Here is an 11,314-nt window from a genome sequence, read left to right as displayed (position 1 = left end):
ATGTACATCTGTACGAACAAATATTCATAAAAAAAACTTCAAGACTTTTCAGGCATATGCCTTTAGGTGAAAATAAAAAACTCATTTTCTGAAAAAGTATATTTGCTGCATATATCGAGTTAAAAAAAAAAAAAAACTGGGCTACCGGAATGTTGCGAGAAGTGGTGTGGACGCTGGCAAAAGTGTGTCACTACCCAAGAGGCGTGCTTTGAAGCTGGTGTTGTGTAAATGTTTATATGTCATCTGCAACAAAGTTATCTACACATGTTCGGTTGTTTTTTGACTCTACTGGAATATTTGAAGGGTTGATAGCAAAAACCGGACAAGTCCAAAAATTCCAATTCTGAGCATAGTACAGTTCTCTCCACTTCATTTCAAGCAGCATCTATTGACATAACAAGTGTCTACAAGAACCGGATTGTGCCATTGAAATGAGTGTTTGAAAATATAGCGTTTCTACAAAAAGCGGATTAGTCCAATGTCTTTCTAGCAGAAGACGGATAAATCACAAATGTATCCGCTTCTTGTTAGAAAATATCATGAAAATGACAGTAGTATTATCTTCTTTTATTTCATTTTGCAAATGAATGATCATCAAAATCAATCGGATCCAAAAAAGAAGCAAGTCATCAGAATGAGGAGAATGTTGAGGTGGCAGAAGATGACAATAGCAGTGGGTGTGATGAGTGGAAACAGCTATAATAATAATAATAATAATAATAATAATAATAATAATAATAATTTTTGATTGAGCATAGTTTGTGTTGTTATTAGAATAATTATTTTTCGGGATTTTATATACATGACGTGGCAAGAATTCAAAGACTGAAGGACACAAATTTATAAAGAGAAAAATATAAACATAGTATTGTTTTTCTTGTTCAGCAAATCATTACAAAGTATTTATTTGTATGTTGATACAGTTGTTTAATTTGTGTACATATAAAATTTTCTGCAAAAGCTGGATATGTCCAAATGTTTTCTTTTTTTTTCTCTCTCTCAAGAAGCCATATAAAGGAGAACAATAAAAGTTTTTACCAAAGTTAATGCATATATGAGATACCTATGTAAAATATTTCAAATTATTTTATTATAGGCCTATGAGAAACGTGAGAGACAGTTTTTTTCGTTTTCTGAAAAATTAATATTTTGGAGTTGTCTGGTTTTTGCTATCAACCCTTCATTTATATTACTTAGGCAGTCGAAAATTATCAATATAATGGATTGGTTGGCTCGGCTTTACGAGGTCATTTTTACTATTGTAGATGATAAATTCAAAGAGTGGAAGGGCGAGAATACTGATTGAATGCAGTGGCGATTCGTGATATTATTTGTATGTAGGATATGAGATTGACAACTGATGACCAAGACAGAAATTAATAATTAATAATAATACAATATTAGTAATAATAATAATAATAATAATAATAATATATTAGAGCATGCAAAATTAATACAAGTAGATCTATGTTAGTCTTTGACTCAACATTCTGTAACTGGCAATTTATTAGTAGTGAAGTTCAATTCTCCTCCCATTTTAGTTGTGAAGATGGCTCCTAAGCCATTGTACTGCCTGATATTTACCGATGTTCCGTCGTTGCGCAATTAATTTCTTGCTACAGTTAAATTCTTTTAAATGATCAAATATAACTTCAGATATTCTTTCGGCTATCCTGTCATCTGAAAGTCCTGTTAATTTTTGTAGTTATTATAGCTTATTTTATTTATCTTTATGTAATTTTGTTTTTTATATTATATCATTTTGAAACATTTATTATTTCGTTTATTCTATTCTTTTAAAATTACCAATGAACTGCATTTAAGGAGGCGATAAGGGTACTTGAAAATTGTAGTCTCTGACAGGGTCTCCATCACCCAGAAATAAGGGTCGTTCATATTCTCAAACTCAAGCCATACCCCGCCCTCCGCACCCTCCCCTGTCCACTAACTTTACTGTTAGAAATACCGTTTGCTGTAAGATATTTGGATGGCTCCTCGAAAATTATTTCTGAGGTGTGTAGTGGCGACAACTCACGACAGAAAGTGGAAGCTTAAAGGAAATTAATACGTCGGGACTCACTGAAAATCAAAATCGGTTATAAAAAAATGTTAACATATATTTTCTATCCTCAGAGGCACGAAATTAAACTGTAGGATCATCCTCATATCCTTCATAGAGAAATTGCCACTGATTGAATGTAGACGGAACTGGAAGTACTCTACAAATCCCCTCTGAAACGTATGCTTTGTCCACCATAAATTCCATCAATCACGACCTAGCTGCGGATCGAAACCTGGCCGCTTGCATGGAAGATCAGTACGCTGAAGTTAAGCGATAGACACGGCCAATATAACGACAAAGCCGACCTATTCAGGTAAGACCAGAAATAACTGTGAAATTAATTTACACTAGTAATCATAGACAAATAAATAGAAAGACCCCCAACTCAATGCATTACCTTCGACACGCTATTGACACGACGTCGAGACACTTGGCGGCAAAACATCGGAACTACATCTCGTTACACATAGCGGCAGAATGCGGAACTACATCCCTTGTTACACGGCACGATCGGTATTACAGGTATCCGTTATGCCAACAGAGCACGATCGGTACTGCAGATACCTATTATACCAACACATACTGGTATTTTTCATATCGCCAAAGGAATGTGTAATGGTTTATCAGTTTAAATAACATATTTAACCACAATATTTATATCACATTTTTGTTTTAACATGTGAATATAAATATAATGGTTGAACATGAAACTGAAAACCATTAACACACTCCCTCTCTTAACACCGTCATTTAACCCTTTTATTAAATTAATTTATCAAATTTGACTAATAAAAGTTTTTGCATCTTCTAGATAAAATATGTAATTGAGATACAGGATGCGAATAGGATAGGATACTTCTCTCCAAAACACCTTAAGCACTATTTTTAAATAATGTTATGTATCATGTATTGGAAGATAAAAACAAAGATTGACTTTGGAATATTGACTTCAAAGTTATTATTGGTCAGTTATATAATTATAATTCGCTCTTAATTTTTTTATGTCAAACATTAGCTTGAAAATAGTCATAAGATGTTTTGCTGTGACATAGTACAACGCACGTTCATAAACATTTATAAAACACCACTTTATTTGTTTTACACCGGCAGAGCTGAACATCTATTTTTAAAAGTAACTGCCATTAGTTTAATATATGGATATTAAAAATCTAAGTAATCAATAATCACCACTGATAAAGAATACAAAGAAAACTATTTGTCTACAACAGACATAAAATTAACTTAGACTTTTAATAAAAACACCTCAAAATCTGTGCTTCAGTGGCTTACCATGACAATAATTTTGAAAAATACTGGAGTGCAAGAGATCAAATGACTTTATTGTCAAATGCCTGGCATTAGAAAACATCAACATATTTACTCTGGTCATGATAATATCTTTCAAAATTATTGGAGTGCAAGAGGTCAAATGACTTTGTCAAACGCCTGACATTAGAAAACAACAACATATTTACTCTCTAAACATTCTAAATAATGCACCCAAATCTCACCAGTTGCAGAAGCTGCAGATTCGTATCGCTGCCACTGGACTCCCTCCTATGCCCTATAGATGACACAAGTGAAATGCTCATTGTACTAGTAATTATTATTTGTATTTATATTACTATGTAATGTTAACTTAGGATCTTAAAGATCGTTAGATTTATCATTGCCCTATATATTACAAAAATTATATTGCTCATAATGTAGAAGTCAAGTACTCTACTTTTTTTTTTCAGATGAATGAATGAATTCCCCTTATTTTCCTTCAATTAACTGGAGAAATCAACACATTAAACGAAATGAGATAACAATGATAATAATAATAAAAAAAAAGGTAAAGGTATCCCCGTAACATGCCATGAAGGCACTTGGGGGGCATGGAGGTAGAGCCCCATGCTTTCCATGACCTCGGCACTAGAATGAGGTGGTGTGGTCGGCACCACGCTCTGACCGCCTTTTACCCCCGGGAAAGACCCGGTACTCAATTTTATAGGAGGCTGAGTAAACCTCAGGGCCGTTCTGAAAGTTTGGTAACGAGAAAAAATCCTGTCACCACCTGGGATCGAACCCCGGACCTTCCAGTCCGTAGCCAGCTGCTCTACCAACTGAGCTACCCGGCCGCGATAATAATAATAATAATAATAATAATAATAATAATAATAATAATAATAATAATAATAATAATAATTCATTCTAGTACCGAGGTCGTGGAAAGCATGGGCCTCTACCTCCATGCCCCCAAAATGCCTTCTTGGCATGTTACGGGGATACCTTTACCTTTTACCTTTAATAATAATAATAATAATAATAATAATAATAATAATAATAATAATAATAATAACAATAATAATAATAATAATGAATGAAGTCCATTACCATACACTTGTCAACAAAATTAAACACAATTTTGTTAAAAGATAAAGACAATGAATGAATCACTCAATGAAAGAGAATACAGGTTCAAATTGATGCCACAGTGAAGTGCAATGAATGAAGCAATTATGTTAGGTGGTGAAAAAGGTTCATGTAAGTAGGCTGGTGATGAAGTGGGTCGTAGTTCTTGAGTGGGATACCAAGCATCCCTTGATGGAATGGCCCCTCTTAGTAAGTTATATCTGAAGTCACCGTTATACTGATTACTGCGAAAATGGCTTGCACATATATAGGCCCTTCTGTAAGGATGAGGATTTTCTGCCACAGCTGCCCACATGTGGTACCTGTTACAATCAAAATTCTATTATTATCTTTAAAAAAATACACAAACCAGGGTTGGTATTAATTTAAATTAATGATTTAATCATGATGTAAATAAAATAATTTTAAATTTATTTATATCAAATAATTGTTACTACTTAAATCACAGATTAAAATTATATGCACCTAACATGATTAAGATGAGAAATTAACTTCCTGAAAAAAAAATAAAATAAACTTTTTACATATGACTGTTCTGCTGCTTCTTAAAACTATTAGCAATATATATGAGTAGCAAACTTGCATCTCTGCAATGAACAAAATATTTTCTATGGTGAAATATATTTTTCTTCCTATGAATTCATATAAAATTTCACCACAGAAAAATCTTTGTTTATTACAGACATATAATTCTAGCATTTTCTGAAGAAATGGACAGGTTTTGAAAGTTTGCTTCTCATATGTCTTTTCCCAACTCCTAATTAAGGAGCAACAGAACACATGGTACAGGTAGTCAAGTAGAGCCTACTTTCGGAATCACCACCTAACTAATGCACAGTATGATGCTGAGGGTTGAAATGAATAGTTATAGCTCATAACAATATTCAAAGTAAAAGTTGCACAATGCCAAATGGACTACGTATTTATTCTGAAAACACACAATGCTAAGCTCTTCTGATAACTTTATTTGTAAATATTAATCTCCCTAAATAGTTGAATTCTTTTCTAATGAATAACAAACTGAGCATAATATCTTGCCTAAGTCTAAGCTAATTATTATTATTATCATTAAGTGCAGGTTATTAGTGCTGTAACTCTTCATGTATTTATAATGAGGCCTATGTGTAAACATAGTAAATTATTTTTGAAGCGATGTTGTTAATTACTGTACTTAAAATAACACATTAACAAAATACACAATTATGTAGGAACTAATGCACAAATTAAGTTTAAATGAATTACAAAAGAAGGCAAAAACTCATTTTAATAAACAAATATGAATTTGACAAATAATTCTCACTTAAGTTTAAAAATCACTACAGTTTACCAACCCTGACTATTTACTGATGATATATAAGGATATCTTTGCATTGAGCTTATGCCAATGCCATTGCTTACCTTTTAAGCTGTGCTGCATTACTTGGCGCAGGAAACAGGAATAACCAGGTCTTCTCATTACTATCCGATTTCTGACAGTACACTGCAGCACATTCACAGTGTAAAACTCCGCTATTTGTCTTTCTATTAACTGAAACAAACCAGCAGTAGCCTACTATCATATAATGCATTAATAACACTACATTTCATAGAACAATTGAAGGATTGCAGTATAATCAACGTTTGTGAAATATTCCTGGAAGAATTCTATCCACGAGTCTATAAAAATAATAAATATCTCCGGCAATTTAACTCTTTTTATTTTATCAAAATTATTCCAGTAAAGGTACTACTGTTAACTGTAAAGTCCAATTTCTAAAATATCTTTTTTCGGGAACAACACTTCTTTACTATTGCGTTACCAAGCTAAAGTACCCCGCCATCCTTTGGTAACGCAACTGTAAAGAATTACACCGGGAACAACATATTTAGTCATATCAGATTCTGTCCCACGAATTTTAAGATGTCTGACCAACTTAACTTAGCTATATACAAAAATAAGATGTTCGTTCATACCCAAAGTGTATATTAACTCTGTTAGCTTACCTTTAAAGCTCTTGGCGTAATTGCAATTAGGCCTAATACACTGTTGTAATTCAACACAGAAGTCAGTTCTTCATGTGGTAGTGGTAGAAGGAAGGTAATCGCGTTCTGAAGTTTATCCCTGAAAACAATTATAGATCTCAGTATCAAACAAAATATAATCGAAATGGTGGTAGTCAAATTCGCGACTATATTCTTAAATAATTCACTCCATTAGTCAAGTTCAAGGTTTTATGTAGTACAACGGCGGTTTTTTGAATGCATTAAAAGAAAATGAAGATGTAATAAGATAATAAACTAGGTTATCACAAGGAAATTAACAGGAAAAAAAGGTGTGTTTCATGGAATACAATTAAAATGACGGAAAGTAAATTTCCGGTTAATGTTCGCCAAAGCGTAAAGTACGTAATTATGACGGCGTTGCTGTTTTATTTCTGGCCTATAGAAAAATACCTAGCCTTTTACGAAAAAAAAATTTAAGGACCTTGAAATTATTCACCGCTTTCATTATAGGCCTATTATTTTTTAACAATATTACGAATCAAAAACTGTAATATTATATAATTTTAACTACTACATGGACGAATTAAATCAAGCTAACCTAACCAAAGCTAACCTAACCTAACCTAACCAAAGCTAACCTAACCTAACCTAACCAAAGCTAACCTAACCTAACATAACCAAAGCTAAGCTAACCTAACCAAAACTAATCTAACCTAACCAAAGCTAATCTAACCGAACCTAAGCTAAGCTAATCTAAGCTAACCTAACATAACCTTCGTAAATGCAAGGCCTGTAACCGGAGCAAGAAGGGATCTCAATCATTTAATCTGCAAGTACACGCAAAAATAAATTCAAGTAAGGATCACGCTCCCACTGCATGAGAGGTCCGCGCATGAGCTGCAGCAAAACTGTTTCTGTCCCGAGCCTCTCATTTAAGGCACTCGTCATAATTTACTCGCAATATTTACGCAAATACACATTGTCGCTAACAGTGGTGCTATCTCTCAATAATGTTCAGAACGAAGGAGGTAGACAGAGAGAGAAAAAATTTCTCCCGCCAACTACGCCACACACCAACGTCATGTTCTTATGTTGGTGACATTGTGTATTTACTTAAATTTGGTGGTAAAAGTAACGGCACGGTTCAAAGTGACCGTGCTAATTCTCCAGTATAGCGTTCAGTTTAAATTAGAAAACATGACGGTGCAGTTAAGCTGCATCTACACGGTTCAGTTTTTCATGCTCGTACGCACGCAGTCTGGGAAGAATATTGAAAGAATCAAGTTTAAAGCGCATGTTGAATTAAGATACATTAAGATTTTCTATCTACAAGGTACGCCATATTAATATTAAAATAACAAAATACCATGTGATGGAGTGTAAAGACCGATTATAGTTTCACTGACCAAGTTCTACATCAGCGAAAGCTAAAATAATATATTATCCTGCACATTGTGTGCACTTCCGTTATTATTAAATACCAATCTTGCTGGCATTGCTTGAATGTGTGAAGTTGAAAGAAAAGTTGAACCGTGTAGATGTAATCTCAAACATATTTCTTTCTTACCTTTAACGTTGCGAATTATTTCTTGTTGCAGGAAAGCACCAGTAACTTCTCAATTAACTCGATCTGTTCAAATTTCTTCCTTAAGCAGCCATGTTCGTCCATTCCATAATTTATACAAGATTTAAACAGAATAGGAATGCCAACATCCAACAATTGATCAACTGAACAAATGAGGTTAATAGGTCATACACAGTACACTAATATGGCTACTTTGTCCTCGAATGAAAATGCAAATTAGCTATATAGTAATAGTAATAATAATCCGAATATTATAAAACTGACACATTCTGCAAATAATGGATATTAATAATATCTGTTTAAAACTGTCATATAGGCAAAACTTATAACCAAAGTACTTTCGAAACCAAAGAGTTTTGTACTGCTAATTTTACAAACTCTGTGATCGAAATACAGCCAGCGCTGTCCTGACCACATGCGGCAAACTATGGAACATCTATGAGCACCCAACATCTATCATTTGAGTTAAACCCTAGATCATATATACTAACAGATAGCTCTTTTATATAGGCTTTAGGGTTTGCAGTCGAGGCCGGCTTGATGTAGTTCAATAATCGTCAACAGATGGCACAACGACCAACACCATCACGAGACACGAACTCTGAACCGGTCTGGTCGGTCTAAATCGATTATTTCCTGCTTACGAGATTATCTCGTATGTACTGTCGACAACAGATGACCATGGATAAATATTATTGGCCTATATGACCTCGGCAAGTTCGGAACGAGGGAGCTAAATATAGTTGTCACGTGGGCGAAGCTAAGAGATAAGATAAAGTACGCCTTTGTATTGAATAGAATGCAATACAATCTCTCGGCGCAAAGCCAATGTACCTATATAGAATATAGAATATGTAGACCATGTTATAAAGTTATCGGTCGGCTAAATTATGATTCGTTATCTCTTCTGTTTTTATATATTTGTCGTGAATATTATTTATATTATCAACTGAGTGTATAACATAATTTATCCGTTAATTGATATTTTACTAAGATAAATCCAAAGAATAATGGGAAATAAGGGACCAAACACTGAAAAATAAATAAAATAAGAGAATTTGACGTTCATAATTATAATGTTGTCGGAGTTTCGTTATACTTTACTTTGAATTATTTTAACTTGCACCACAAAAACGTATGAAAATTAATGTTAACATTACCTATTTAGTTATGATAGTAGTATATTGGAAAATTTGTGCATATAGCCTGATTACAATATATAAGTAATACTATCCTAACCTAAGCAATAGTAGTCTTGTTTATTTCATACATGTTCGTATAATTATACAAAAACAAGAATAATCTAGTTTGCAGCCTGTGATGTCTCGTTTACAGTATTATATAATATACATATTACGATATTTACTAGGTACTTTAACAATATATATAGTTAATAATATAAAATATACAGGCCTAATCCATTACCAAGAAATACCCCTTCCCTCACATTTTCAATACTGTTTACCTCAAAAGGCCTTCAAATCTTAAAAACTATTAGACACTGGATTAAAATAGTCATGTTGATGTAGGCCTAAAACATTACATTTTTTTGTCACTACTCCTGATCCCATTTTAACAGTTTCAGGTTTTGTAATTTGTAACAATACTAACAATACTGATGGGTCATTCCATAGTGACACACATAACATTTTCGAAGTAACTATGATCTTCACAGGATATTTAATTAAATACTTAAGAGTTTATGAAAGAGACATCACTGTCTTTTAACGTAAGCATTCCAAAATATAAACAGAAAATCTTAATGAAAAGGAATAATTAATCGTGTAAAAAATATGAAATATTATATGGTGTGACGAACATTTTCTTGCCACTTAATTTATTACCAAAATGGAAAATGTTCATATTATTGTTCCAAATGACATAAATAGTTGTTTTCCAAAGAATTAAGACACTTGTGTAGTACATGTAACTGCTGACATACTTTAATCAAAATAACAGTGCCATTAACAAATAAAATATTACGAATTATATTGTGACACACGAACATTTCTGCCAAGTTGATTACTATTTTTTTCAGATGCATATCGAGATTTATACACAGTGCCTACAGTTCTTATTATACAAAGCAACACTTGATTACACTAAAATACACATTCAGATTTAAAATGTTCTTGGTTATTTACAACCATATGTGGTGATATCTCCTGTGTAATATCATGTGCTGAATATACCAATATAGGCTATCTATTTTTCCTCCCATTTGTAGTACTTTCCTTTCTTGAACATCACGGAAACTTTAAATTCACCACCACAAGCTTTTGTAACTTCCTCTGCTTATCTGACGTCTTTTTTTTAATTGTTTATTTAACGATGTTGTATCAACTACTAGGTTATTTAGCCTCGATGGAATTGATGATAGTGAAATGATATTTGGCGAGATGAGGTTGAGGATTCGCCATAGATTACATGACATTCGCCTTACAATTGGGGAAAACCTCGGAAAAAACCTCAACCAGGTAACTTGCCCCAATCAGGATTTGAACCCGGGCCCACTCATTTCACGGTCAGTTGTGCCTACCATTACTCCACAGCAGTGGACCGAACATGGGTTATGTACATTAATTCTTTTGACTTTCGGTTAGCTTTCTTAAGAATACGCATAAAGAAATGTAGTGTTTTCCAGGCTATCCTTGTAATATTAGTGACTTATTTCAACCAGTTTGTTACTAAAATATATACAGTACCTAAGTGTTTACTTGTGACACTGGTGATCCATTTAATTGGTATATGAGACGAATTTAATTTTGTGTTTTACAGAAGGATACATATTGATTTACTTTTGCTCACATTGATTTCAATTTTATTTGTTGTAGTCCAGTTTTCAATAACGTCAAGCTAGTTTTGCAAGGCGGTGATACAAGATTTATCACTAATTTTTTTCTATATATTATACAGTCATCCACGAATAACCTTGCCTGAGAAGTGGCATTTCTATTCAAATCCTACAATAATTTTCAGTAAATATTTTGCACCGAGAAGCTATTATACATTTAATTTTACTTCTGAGACCAGTGAAATATATGCCAATTGTATTAGAAAGGTGCATGTATAATTATCCAATAGCATGATGTTATCTGCAACAAAAACTAAAGGGCATGAAAGAAAAGAAGAAAACATTAATGCTGTGGTTCTTAGAGTTCCATTAGAGTTACACGTTCATTGTCCACTGAAAGTAGTATTTCTCTATTGAAGTGTAAAAGAGAAACTCTCATAAATTATGTCAGAAACAAAGAGAAAGGCACCAC

General features: G+C 33.1%; 1 long non-coding RNA gene across 1 annotated transcript; it reads right to left on the bottom strand.

Annotated features, from left to right (window-relative positions):
• Nucleotides 1-3,131: 3,131 nt before the first annotated feature.
• Nucleotides 3,132-8,466, bottom strand: LOC138694292 (uncharacterized). Its single transcript, XR_011330883.1, has 4 exons — nucleotides 8,031-8,466; nucleotides 6,464-6,581; nucleotides 5,879-6,008; nucleotides 3,132-4,782 (listed from the first exon to the last, which is right to left on the bottom strand). It is a non-coding gene; the product is annotated as an uncharacterized lncRNA (long non-coding RNA).
• Between the last annotated feature and the right edge of the window lie 2,848 nt (nucleotides 8,467-11,314).

The sequence above is a fragment of the Periplaneta americana genome, chromosome 2 (genome assembly GCF_040183065.1).
Source record: "Periplaneta americana isolate PAMFEO1 chromosome 2, P.americana_PAMFEO1_priV1, whole genome shotgun sequence".
Taxonomy (NCBI): Eukaryota; Metazoa; Arthropoda; class Insecta; order Blattodea; family Blattidae; genus Periplaneta; species Periplaneta americana.
This window is presented reverse-complemented; position numbering and strand designations above follow the sequence as displayed.